The following is a 12,140-nucleotide window of genomic DNA, read 5'->3' as shown; positions in this document are numbered from 1 at the left end:
ATGCTATTCCACTTCTACTCAGGAATGGATAACAGTTACATGAAACCAGACGACTCCTGACAAGTCAAACACAAATAAACAAATCCCTTCATATCCTTCTTCATTACCTTGCCACTAAAAATGACCTTCTCAAATCTTGATACCTCTTAGTAGCATCAGGATGAATACTCAAATCACTACGACGCACCTCATCCAAAGTCCTCTTTTCAAATCCGAACATTAGGAATACAAACTTGATCATGACATCCCATGACATTGCTCTTATCAATCCGAAGATCACCATCTTTATCTTTGACTAATAAATGTCATTTTATCAACCCATTCAAATCCGATTTCTGACCTTTTCTAATCTCATCAAGAATACCATAAGTAAGCTTTCACATATGAAGCTCAACACTTGAAGAAGTCGCTTTACGAACCAAACTCAAATCTCACAACTGTTTCAACAATCACAATACTCGAATCATCGACATAGACGTATGCAATGGTTTTTCATATTCAACTCGTCCTGATCAAATGAATACTTCAAACTCTTGTAGTCACTTACACACACAAATCTCGATCCGAATAATTAGTGCCTTCAAATTTCCCAAACAGAAATAACAACTGCCAACTCTAAATCTTGTGACAGATAAATCCTTTCAAAAATCTTAACTTGCATAAAACCATAAACCTCCACTTACCCCTTGAACATTCACTTCACTCAACCAAAAACTCACATAAGGAAACTTTGCAAACAACTTCTTTTCCCAACACGGACAAAACAATTCTCAAATACTTAGCATGATCATCTTCACACTAATGATACCTATACCTCAATTCAAACTTGCAACACAAACAAGCTCAAACCAATTTGATCCATCAAAATATCAATCCTCGAAAGTGGATACTTTTCCTTAATTGTCACTTTTCTCAATTGTCTAAAATCGACACAAAGCCTCGTAGAACCTTCCTTCTTAACCAACAAAACACGTGTACCCTACGACGACACACTCGAACGAACAAACTTCTTCTCAAGAAAATTCTTAAGTTGACTCCTCAACTCTTTCAACTCAGAAGTTGGCATCCGATACGGAACCCTCGACACAACAATAGTTCTAGGAACTAAATCCGTCAAAATAGAACTCCAAGACAAAATTACTCTTTTCGACGATGAATCAATTAATCCTTCAAGAAACACTTATACAAATGCGCAACTATCCGCAATCCCAACAATTGCTCTTTCTCAAGAACATCCAAAATCGTCGACAACATAAACAACGTCGTACCACCTTGCACCAACTCATTCACTTCCAATATTATCAAACTAGCCAGATAAGCCTATCACGTCCAATACGATCCCGTCTACTATCAACAAGAGATTAAGGGTGATCAAGTCCTCAATTTGTCAATAGGTAGCCGACAATCATAATAGAGTATAAACTATCAGTACCAACATTAATAATATTCTTTTCCAACTTTTGCTCATAGCACAGAAGCACTGTGATTCCATAATTCACAACTCTCTCAAGATCATCTGAACCAGCCAACCCGACGTCCGGTAGCTACGTACCAAAACACTTCTAACAATATCTCAAAACAAAATACCTGAGATCCTACTCATCTCTTCATATTCCTAATTCTTACTCGAGTTTCAGAACATTTCCAACAACGTCAATAACTCCTACAACCACCACAATACTTTCCTAAATCACTGATCCAACAAAGACACCTCACACAAGGCTACTCAAACAACAACTTCACAGTCCATCCGTAGCGTTAGAGCATCACAACTTTCTAAATTCCATTCCTTAGAAATAACCAAAATCTACTCCGAGACACTCCAACTTGATTAACAACCAAAGTCTTAAGTCCAAGTCGCTTTCACTTTAGAAAACAACAAATTCCAACAACACTAGTACTGCTGCCCTCAGTAGCATACTAACATCTTGCAACTGAAACATATCCGAGAAGCATATCTTCTCCCCCACTTAGCTTCAAACCACTCCTGCATACATCTGACTAGAGGCATAACAAGTACTGACAGTGCTCCACACACTTATCACATACTGAGGAATTAAACAACATTAGACAACACTGGCCGGACAGACCGACCTGCTCTGATACCACTAATGTAACACCCCAATTCTACCCAAATCATTTAGGCAAGAAAATATCAGAGTATTAAAATTCCATACAACACAATTAGGATGTTACACTAAGTAACCAAACAAACACCTTGAAAATAAACGGACATCACCGATGCCAAAAGCATACACACCTGCCAATAACATGATACATAACACACGGAAGATATGAACATATATATATATATATATATACGTATAGCTCTCACTCTCAAAGAGGAGTTTTCCAAAATAAAGTGTTTACAATACACAATGGCACGTTATCACATATACACGTTCAAAAGAGTCATATACAAATAAATAACAACAGACTCCCGACTACCCAGTGTTACATATCAGAGCGACCGACAAGACCAACTGGAGAACTACCTCTTCCAAAAGACTCCGAAAGAGGCTAATCTGCAGGATGCCACTCAAGCATCAAATCAGCAGAAGGGTGAGAATATAATTCATAATGAAAGCATGACAATTATAGTAATGCCAACAAGTATCATCAATAATCATACAACAAAGTAATCCACTCATTTAACCACAATCAATATATAAGTAATGTGACACATGAATGATAACATAATTATAAAGACAGACAATGATGAATGAGACTCGACTATGCATATGCATGTGGTACCAAATCCGGAGTAAAACTCCTCCTTGTCATTATGACAAATACACCTTTGCCGAGCATTATGCTGGGACTTCTTTCCCTCAGGAAAATACACCTTTGTCGAGCAATAAGCTACGACTAAATGTCATCGAGCATTTAGCCCCCACTGATGACCTCTTGCCACTCGGGCAAATACACCTTTTTACCGAGCATTAAGTCCCCACTGGTAATAATTGCCAATTCAGGCCACCTGTTAATAGCATTCCGCCATTAACGTAATGAAATGTTATGCTATGCAAATATATGACTCTATTACATGACAACAACATCATCAACAATATAACACAGTCACATACTCACGTTACACCGTTTATATTCTATCCAAAAGGATACATCACCAATTAATAACATCGTTATCAATTATATCACACCATAATTACCACACAGGCATTAATAAGCACACAACACACATTCACCGTTAAAACATACTAGCCACATCGGCATAAATGATCGCATAATTGCATCACATCAATTAATATTGGCCATTGGCCCACAACTCCATCAATACATCATCAACAAGTTGTAATAACAACATTTCAACAATGATAATACATCGTTCTCATAACAACAATTACTTGCCATAAGGCCACACATCATGTTAACAACAAACAACCAAACGTCGTCACATATCAAGTATGGACATTCATTAATAATTAACACATACGAACATGATTTCATGTCATTGACAACTAATCACATACCTCGTACCAATACGATAACATTCACACAACACATCATCATGATTTATCATGCACTAGTTCACAAAACCATTTATGAAAATCAATCAACCACTACTACATCCTACATCATTAACAATTACAACCAAACACTATGATTATTTACCAACCATATCGCGCATATAAACAATTATGTGTTTTCATCAACAACACCTCATAACCAATTAATAACAAGCTAACCAAGCCTATACTATCATATAGAACATCCAACTAGCTTCCTAACACTTCGAACGGCGTACGAAATGGAGCTACGGATCAAAAGTTACAAGGTTTCAAAGTTTGGATAATTGAACATACTACACAACTCATCACTTGATCCTAATAAAAATAATGGGATACTACATCCTATGAATCATTTAATTAGATAATAATATAGTTCATTGCGTTAGCTTTCCAACGCTTCGAACGGTGACAAAATCGGAGTTACGGTTCAAGAGTTACGAAGTTTCAAAGTTTTGGAAAAACAGAAAAAGCTGTTGTCCGCTTCAGCTCCGCTCAGCGGACCTTCGCAGAGAATTTTCTGCAACAGAACCTCCGCTCAGCGGACCCACCTCCGCTCAGCGGACCTGCGTAAACCCAGAAAAAACCAGAACGAACCAGAACTGTTCCAAGCCCCTTATACCCACCAAAACCACTCTCAAACATCATTATAACACCAATACAACACATACAAACCATAGAAACAACCTAACATCAAACTTTTCGTGGTTGATTCATCAATGTATCTCAAAACCTAACTTTTATCCAAACTCAATCAAGCCATAGAAATGGAAAAGAAAGCATGATCAATGAAGGTATCTATCATCATACTACACATACACACCACAAAATCATGTTTATAACTTCTAAACTCACAAAATTCACAATCCACCATTGTTGGTCAAGCATAGAAATAAACAAGAACAAGAACAAGAACAAGAACAAGAACAAGAACAAGACTATAAGAATCATACATCCAAGATAAATTAGATTCACCCCCTTACCTTGCTATTGTGACGATCGACAATCGATTCGGTTGAGAATCCTCCACTTTCTCTTGTTTTTCCCCTTTGCTCTTCTTCTTCCTCTCTTCTCTTTCTTTCTCTTCTTTTTCTTTCCACCCTTTTTCCTTTCTCACAAATATCTATTTCTTATAAAGAAAATATTTATCCCGCGGAAATGACCAAAATGCCCCTACGCTCAAATATCGTTCAAACGCCCCAAAACGCGGAATATTACCTTAATGATATTTCTAGTACCAAAAATATGAAAACCTTCGATTAAATATTAGTCCGCCATCCCGAACTAATACCGACTGAAACGACTCCAAAAACGGTAAAATTCCAATAAACGTCACAAACGTCCAAATTAAGCATATACTTATTTTTCCGAGCGTTACATTACTGACGCCACTTGTTGAGATTGATTTCTGATTCCTTCTTATTTTGGAATGAAGAACCATACTTCTTCGCGCCACCAGACGAATTGTCATTCCGAACCAGACGACCTTCTCTCACAACTTCTTCCAACCTGACACCCATACCCACCATTTCGGTGAAGTCTACAGGAGCACTTGCAATCATCTTCTCATAGAAAAACGGACCAAGAGTTTTCAAAAAAATCTTAGTCATCTCTTTCTCTTCCATCAGAGGAATCACTTGGGCGGAAACCTCACGCCATCTCTGAGCATATTCCTTGAAGGATTCCTTCTCTTTCTGCATCATAGCTCACAATTGATCCCTATCAGGAGCCATGTCCACATTATACTTGTATTGCTTCACAAACGCTTCAGCCAAGTCATTAAAAGTGCGAATATGGGTGCTATCAAGGCCCATATACCACTTAGAAGCAGCTCCAGTCAAACTGTCTTGGATATAATGGATCAACAGACGTTGATCATCAGTGTGAGTGGACATCTTCCTTACATACATCACCAGATGTGCCTGAGGGCAAGAGTTTCCCTTATATTTCTCAAATTCAGGCAACTTGATCTTAGCAGGTACTTTCACATTGGGAACAAGGCAAAGATCATGCACATTCTTTCCAAACAGTTCTTTCCCACGCAGGGCTTTCATCTCTTTCTGCAATTCTTCAAACTGATCTTGGAAACCATCCATTCTGTCATGAATTTCACTTGGAGCAGCATCATAAATGGGCTCTGGGACAAAAGGACCAGTATGAACAATAGGAGACGTGTTGACGATAACAGGAGTCAACGGACGAGTCATCTCAGGAACAGACAAATAACCTTCAGGCATGCCCCAGGGATATCCATTAGGCATACGTTGCTGAGTAGCACCAACAGGAACAACAGGAATTGTTGTAGCAGCAATTTCAGAAATCACATTGGCTTGACCCTGAGCTTGGGCATTGGGAGGAGGAACCTCATTCTGATTCTGATTCTGATTCTGAGTAGCCATCAATGTCTCAAACAGAGCAGTGAGACGATCCACACCAGATCTCAAAGTAACAACCTCTTCACGTAGCTCACGATTCTCTTGTTCAAGACCTTCCATCTTCTTCTTGCAGTTAGCTCGAGTATTATACCGGTGAGACAGCTTGATTCTGTATGAAGAACACTGAATAAGACCTCGGGAATACTCTCGGAAGCAAGACCAAAATGCGGAATGATGCATGAAATGCAATGCAAATGATTTTTATTATTGGTTTTCAAGGAACTTTAAGACATTGATTGTAAACATTAGCAAAAAACATAAAACATAACAATATTCTTCATTAATAATAGAAAAGCTTACAAAAGGATTCAAAGATCCAAAATTACAAAACAAAGGAAAAACTAGAAACTGGAAGGGAACACTTCTGACGAAGATCCAACTCCTCTATGCAGCTTCCTACGGAGCTTCTCCAACTCATCTTCATAAAAGGCCTTTAAATGAGCATTCTCGACCAACAACTTATCAGCAACTTCCTTCCATGCAACTGAATCTTCTTGTTGTCTCTTTCGCTTTTCTCCATGTTGTTGAAGCAACTCTTCTTGATGACGGATTTGATCATCCTTTTCCATCAACCAACCATCTTGGATATCAAGCATTTCATCCTTTTCTTTCAAATGTATCTTCAACTCTTTATTCTCCACTTCCAAAGCATAAAACTTCTTCTCCCAAGCATCTCTTTCCAATCTCATCTTGGCCACGAGCTCTAGGTGCTCCTCATTACTTTCGACAGGAATAGTGGAAGACAAAGGTGGAGTAATGAGTAAAGAAGGCTCCTTGAGTAAATAAGGCATCTGAAAAGTGTGAGCTCTAGCTTGAACCCAATTAGTGTAGTCTTTGAGAGCAACACATTGTTTCGTTCCCAAATGTCTCTTCCTATCAACATGGTGCCAAGCATGCACAAATCGATTTCTCATATCTGAATTTCCATCTTGGTTAAGATAGAAGATTCCTGACACAAGAATACTAGCGGGTCGCTCCTTCATGGGGTAACAAAATTGACGCCTTACAAGAATGGGGTTGTAGGTAATTCCTCCTTGTATACCAAGAAGGGGCACATTAGGGAATTCTCCACAACTATCAGTAATCTCACCAATGTCATAAGCAGGATTGTACCAATGGATATTCCCATTAGTAAGAGGCATGATCTTCTGAGACCATGAGAGACCATCAGGATTGTTCAAGAAACTCTTAGCTTGAGGTAAGTGCGAAATAAACCACTTATAGAGCAAAGGAGTACAACAATTGATAAGTCCACCTTTCTTATCATTCCTATAGTGAATGGAATGATAAGTATCCCCAAGAAAAGTAGGTACAGGATTCCCAATCATGAAGATCCGAATAGCATTAACATCGACAAAATTGTCAATGTTGGGAAAGAATATCAAACCATAGATGAGCAAGGCCAAAAATGTCTCAAAAGCAATCATACTTCCTTTACTAGCCAACATAGAAGCCTTTCCAATCAAGAACTTAGAAGTCAATCCCCAAATTCCTCCTTTTTTGGTCATGTTTGCTTTCATATCTGATATCTTCAACTGAAGAAGCTCTGTTATCTCATCAACCTGAGGCTCTTTCTCCAGACCACTAAACGGTATGTTATTCGTAACCGGCAAACCAATCCAATAAGAATACTCCTCCAAAGTGGGCATAAGCTGGTAATCCGGAAAGGTGAAACAATGATAAACCGGGTCATAAAACTGCACAAGAGTCTCAAGAATCCCCTTTTCCACTTTGGTCTTCAAGATAGAGATCAATTTCCGATAACGGTTTTTGAAGTTGTCAAGATTAGGAACCAAAGTTGCTAGCTCTTTCAATTCCTTTGCGCTTGAATTCCTGAAAATGTACTTCTTGATGCTTCTCTTTTGATACATGGTACCTGTGATGTTTACAAAAAATGTCTCTAAGTTCCTTGAAAACCATTTGTGAATGTCATTTTTATGAATGCATGAATGCATGGTTTATGCATCAACCACAATCAAGAGCACACAAGATCACAGCAAATCACATAAAATCACACAATCCAGGTTCTTAGGTTCGACGTCACGAGCATGGAGCCATGGGTCTACCCATCCCACAACGCGTGATCTAAGGAGTTTTGTACTTGCCAATCGGGTTCTACAAAGGTTCCCAGAGTTTTCAATCTTCTATCCGATATTACCGGCACGCACAATTGCTCATGGGCGCCAATAATTTGCCTAAAAAGACCTCGTCTGAGCATAGTATCGCATGACAACAAGCTCAAATTGGTACTTGATCTTGTTTCTGCACTACATCCTAAAAAGGCTTAGATGGGTTAAAAAGGTTCTAGGCCATTCAACTTCTACGGACACTCACTATTGAAAGTAATAGCGTTATCACGATGATTCGTAACAACCTCTACTACCTTCCATGAGGCCTCCACTGATTGGGGTTCCACCATATGACGCTCATGGTAAGGATTGCTCCTGACATGCGACTATTGGTCTTACCATCTCCTATCTCAAGTTACTCACCAAAGTTCGGGTTAGAACTTTATCTCATCACAGAGGAACCATCGAGCACCAAAAAGAAAAAAAAAAGAAAAAAAACAAACAAAGCACACAACAATATATACAGATAAAAACACACAGATAAACAAAAATAGGCTTAACACACTTAAAAAACTGTATCCCCAGTGAAGTCGCCATTTTTCTGTAGCGGGGAAAATCTGACATCGAAGCCATAGGATTGACTCGAATCAATATTTCGTTTGAAATCGCCACCGCGCTTTATTTTTTCAAAGGAAAAGGGAAAAGAACGAAAAACCCAAAGTTGTTTTTAAAACAAGAAAGAGAACTCAGGTTCGGGTGTTGATTATATGAGGGGAAGGTTTAAAGCACCCCTCATATCTGTGGTATTCCACAGGAACCTTTTTGAAAATCTGTGTCGTGTGTGCTAAAAACGGGTTTGTTTTATTTTTAAAATAAGCTCGGCAAAGCGTTAAGCCTTGTGCCTACATACCTCCTCGGTGCAATGGAGAAGTCAGAGCTAATGTAGTTCCGCTTAAAGGGAAAAACGTTTTAAAAACGAATAAACACTTTATCGTCGTTGGAGAGAAATACTCAGCCATTAATCTTGAGCATGAGAAAAAATGAGTTCTTTGCATCGCAAATGAAAGAAGGGCTCCAACTCGGATAAAATCAATGAGTATGCCACTAGCTCTCTCACGCGGAAAAGATCTCATTATATCAATCAATTTCAAAATCGTGGGGTATAACCACTCGTTTCGACAATTAATAGTGTCTAAACTTTTGAAGAAAAGAGGAAAAGACCACTAAGGGTGTCATACCCTAATTTTTGACCCCCCTGAGATGACATATCTTCAGGATTTTCATCAAGTCAAAGTAAGTACCCAGAGCAGTCTGACATTCAATCAAGGGTGTTCAAAAAACCAGAAAGCTCAGGCAAAGGATCAATCAATAGAAGGATTAGACTCTAAGACTCAAGAGCTTCATTATTTCACCTATGATTGATTAGACACCCAGTCATCTAAGTACAGAGTTACTCAGGTCACCAGACTAGGATTTTTTTGAGCCTATCAAGGACTAAACTCAGGGATCACCTTTGGGAAACCCTAAAAAGCCCTAGGGGACCATTCAAAGACATCAATCATCTTCAAAAAAACTCATATGACAAGATCCACTGGACATTACACCTCAATTCAAAGTCTACAATCATCATTGTCCTCTGGTCGACAATTAGGGTTTTTGACCTAATTCCCCAAGATAGTTGACTTTTTAATCAGGGCATGGATCCAAAACTCAAGACATGATTCAAGAGTCTCTACTACCTCAATATAATCCATTTACATCATTCATCTGAGGAAAAGATCTTGATTCTGCACAAAAGTCCAAAATCTCACCATATCTGGAAAAAGTCAACTGTATGGGATCACCATTGACTTTTGAGATTTTTGGTCAAACCATGGCTTTCAAGGATCAATATCATCAATATATGGATATTAAAGTCATTTGACCAAAGAAATTCAAAGAAATTCATCAAGGAGCGAAAAGTCGGGAATTAGGGTTTTTTGAGGCATGGTGAGAACTCAAAATTTCACCTACACAACTAAAAAAACTTCCAACATGAAAGTTGTAGATCTTGCAAAATAAAACAACATCTTACAAAGGAACTTTTTTCAAAAGATCAATCATTTAAGAGTTTTGGAAATTTTGGAGTTTTAGGTCATAAACACTTAGAAATTTTTCTAAGTGTTTTAACCTAGTTTTCTTCCAACTTTGGCCTCATTTTTCACAAATTTACCAAAGGATTTTGAAGAAACTCCAAACTAATGATTTGAAGTAGATGTTTAGGGCTTTCCAAATTGTGTTCAACCTTCTCCAAATTCATTTTGAGCTAAGAGTTATGCTTGTTCAAAGTTGGCCTCATGAAGTGAAATTATAGGTCATGCATCATTTTGGAACTTTGAAATTTTGTGCACATGACCTCAAATATGGATGCTACACGACCCATAACACATCTGAAAACATGCCATGCATTCATTTTCACCATGCCATGATAATTGAAGAAGATTCTAAAAACAAGAACATGTGATTATGTAATGATTACATTTAGGAATTTATGGCAAATTGATGAATCACCCAAGGAATCTTCTCACCAACTAATTAGAGCTCATTTCTGTCTCAGAATTGTCCCCTAAGATCAAGCAAAATCGAGGGCTAGGGGATTGATCAAATGGAATCAAAATTCTCATCATTTCATAAGAGATATTTGCAAACTTCCTTCATGCTTAAGAAACCAAATTTCTTTCATTAAGCAAACTCACCACAGCCAATTGATCTGCATTCATTTGCCTATAAATAGGAGGGCATACTTCAGTAGAAAAACACACCAAAGCAACCATATTCCTTGCTTTCTCTTTCTCTTCTCATGCTTATTGTTTTTCAAAGTTCTTTGGCAAGAAGAATCGTTTTCTTCAAACCAGAGCTTATCTTTGGAAAGTAAGCATTCTAACATCTCAAGGGAGGTCATTTGAGGTGATCCAAGCACCTGGATCACTTCTGTAAGTGGAGGAACACCATTGTTGCTCTCACTTTGGAGCAGTTGCAGTTGGAGGTCCATAGTGTAATTCAGAAGGTTTCCAATCAAGCCAAGCATCCAGGCACGTTCCATAGGAGTTAGTGAAGCTGTTCAGATGGCTGCAGCTCATCTGTAACTCAAGAATCATCACTCTACATGTTCACTTGAAGCTCAAATCGAGGGAGGTCCATAGAACAATTCAGGAGGATTGAGGTTACAACAAGCATTCAGTTAGCATCACTGAGTCACAAGGAAGCTTTTGGGATCATTCATACAAGCCCAGTTGCTCTCTATCATCCTCACGACCTCCATTTTCAGAGGTAAGTTTCTGAACTCCACCTCTTTAATTTAAGCATTCTTTAAGAAATAGCTCGATTCTATCTTGTTCAGCATCATCAGAGGATTGAAAACCCTCTATCATCATTCATTTATCTTTCAGTATAGTCATTTAATTTGATTTTTAAATTTTAGGGTTCTTCACGATTTCTGGTAAATTAGTTAGATGTAGTTAATATAAATATATATTAGTTACATATTTAGAATCGTGGGTGAATTTAGAACAAGTTTCATGTTTACACCTGGGCCATTGGTTGAGATTTGAGAGAATCAGAATTTCAAAAATGTTGGAGCTTGAGGTTGAAGACGAAGATGGAGGGTGGCGCCATTTTTTAAATCTCTGAACAAAGTTTATTTTATTTTGAATGGTATGCGTTTTACAAACGAATTCATCGTTTGCCCTAGTGGCCTCCCACACGCCCTTAGTCTCCTCATGCCTCAAGTCTGGGGTTCGAATCCCCCTCGCCCCAGACTTTTTGATTCTTTTATTTTTCAATGATTTATCACTTGTTTTGAAACATAACCAAATGAGTGAGAATTGCTATCACCATGCGCGCGTTGGCTCAGTGGTGTTGTTTTGGGTGTGTGACCTAAAGGGCGTGAGTTCAAGCCTTGGTGGAGACATTTCTAATTTTTTATCACTTTTCACACCTATTCTCTTCACAACTTCACATGATTATTTAACCTATCAAATTAAATCATTTTCACTTCATTTTTCACACACTTTTTATTTAATATACCTATTTTGTGAATAACCAAAAAAATCATAAAAAATATTATTTAT

This window comes from Vicia villosa, linkage group LG2 (assembly GCF_029867415.1).
Source record: "Vicia villosa cultivar HV-30 ecotype Madison, WI linkage group LG2, Vvil1.0, whole genome shotgun sequence".
Classification (NCBI taxonomy): Eukaryota; Viridiplantae; Streptophyta; class Magnoliopsida; order Fabales; family Fabaceae; genus Vicia; species Vicia villosa.
The sequence above is the reverse complement of the archived record's forward strand: the minus strand, read 5'-3'. Positions refer to the sequence as shown.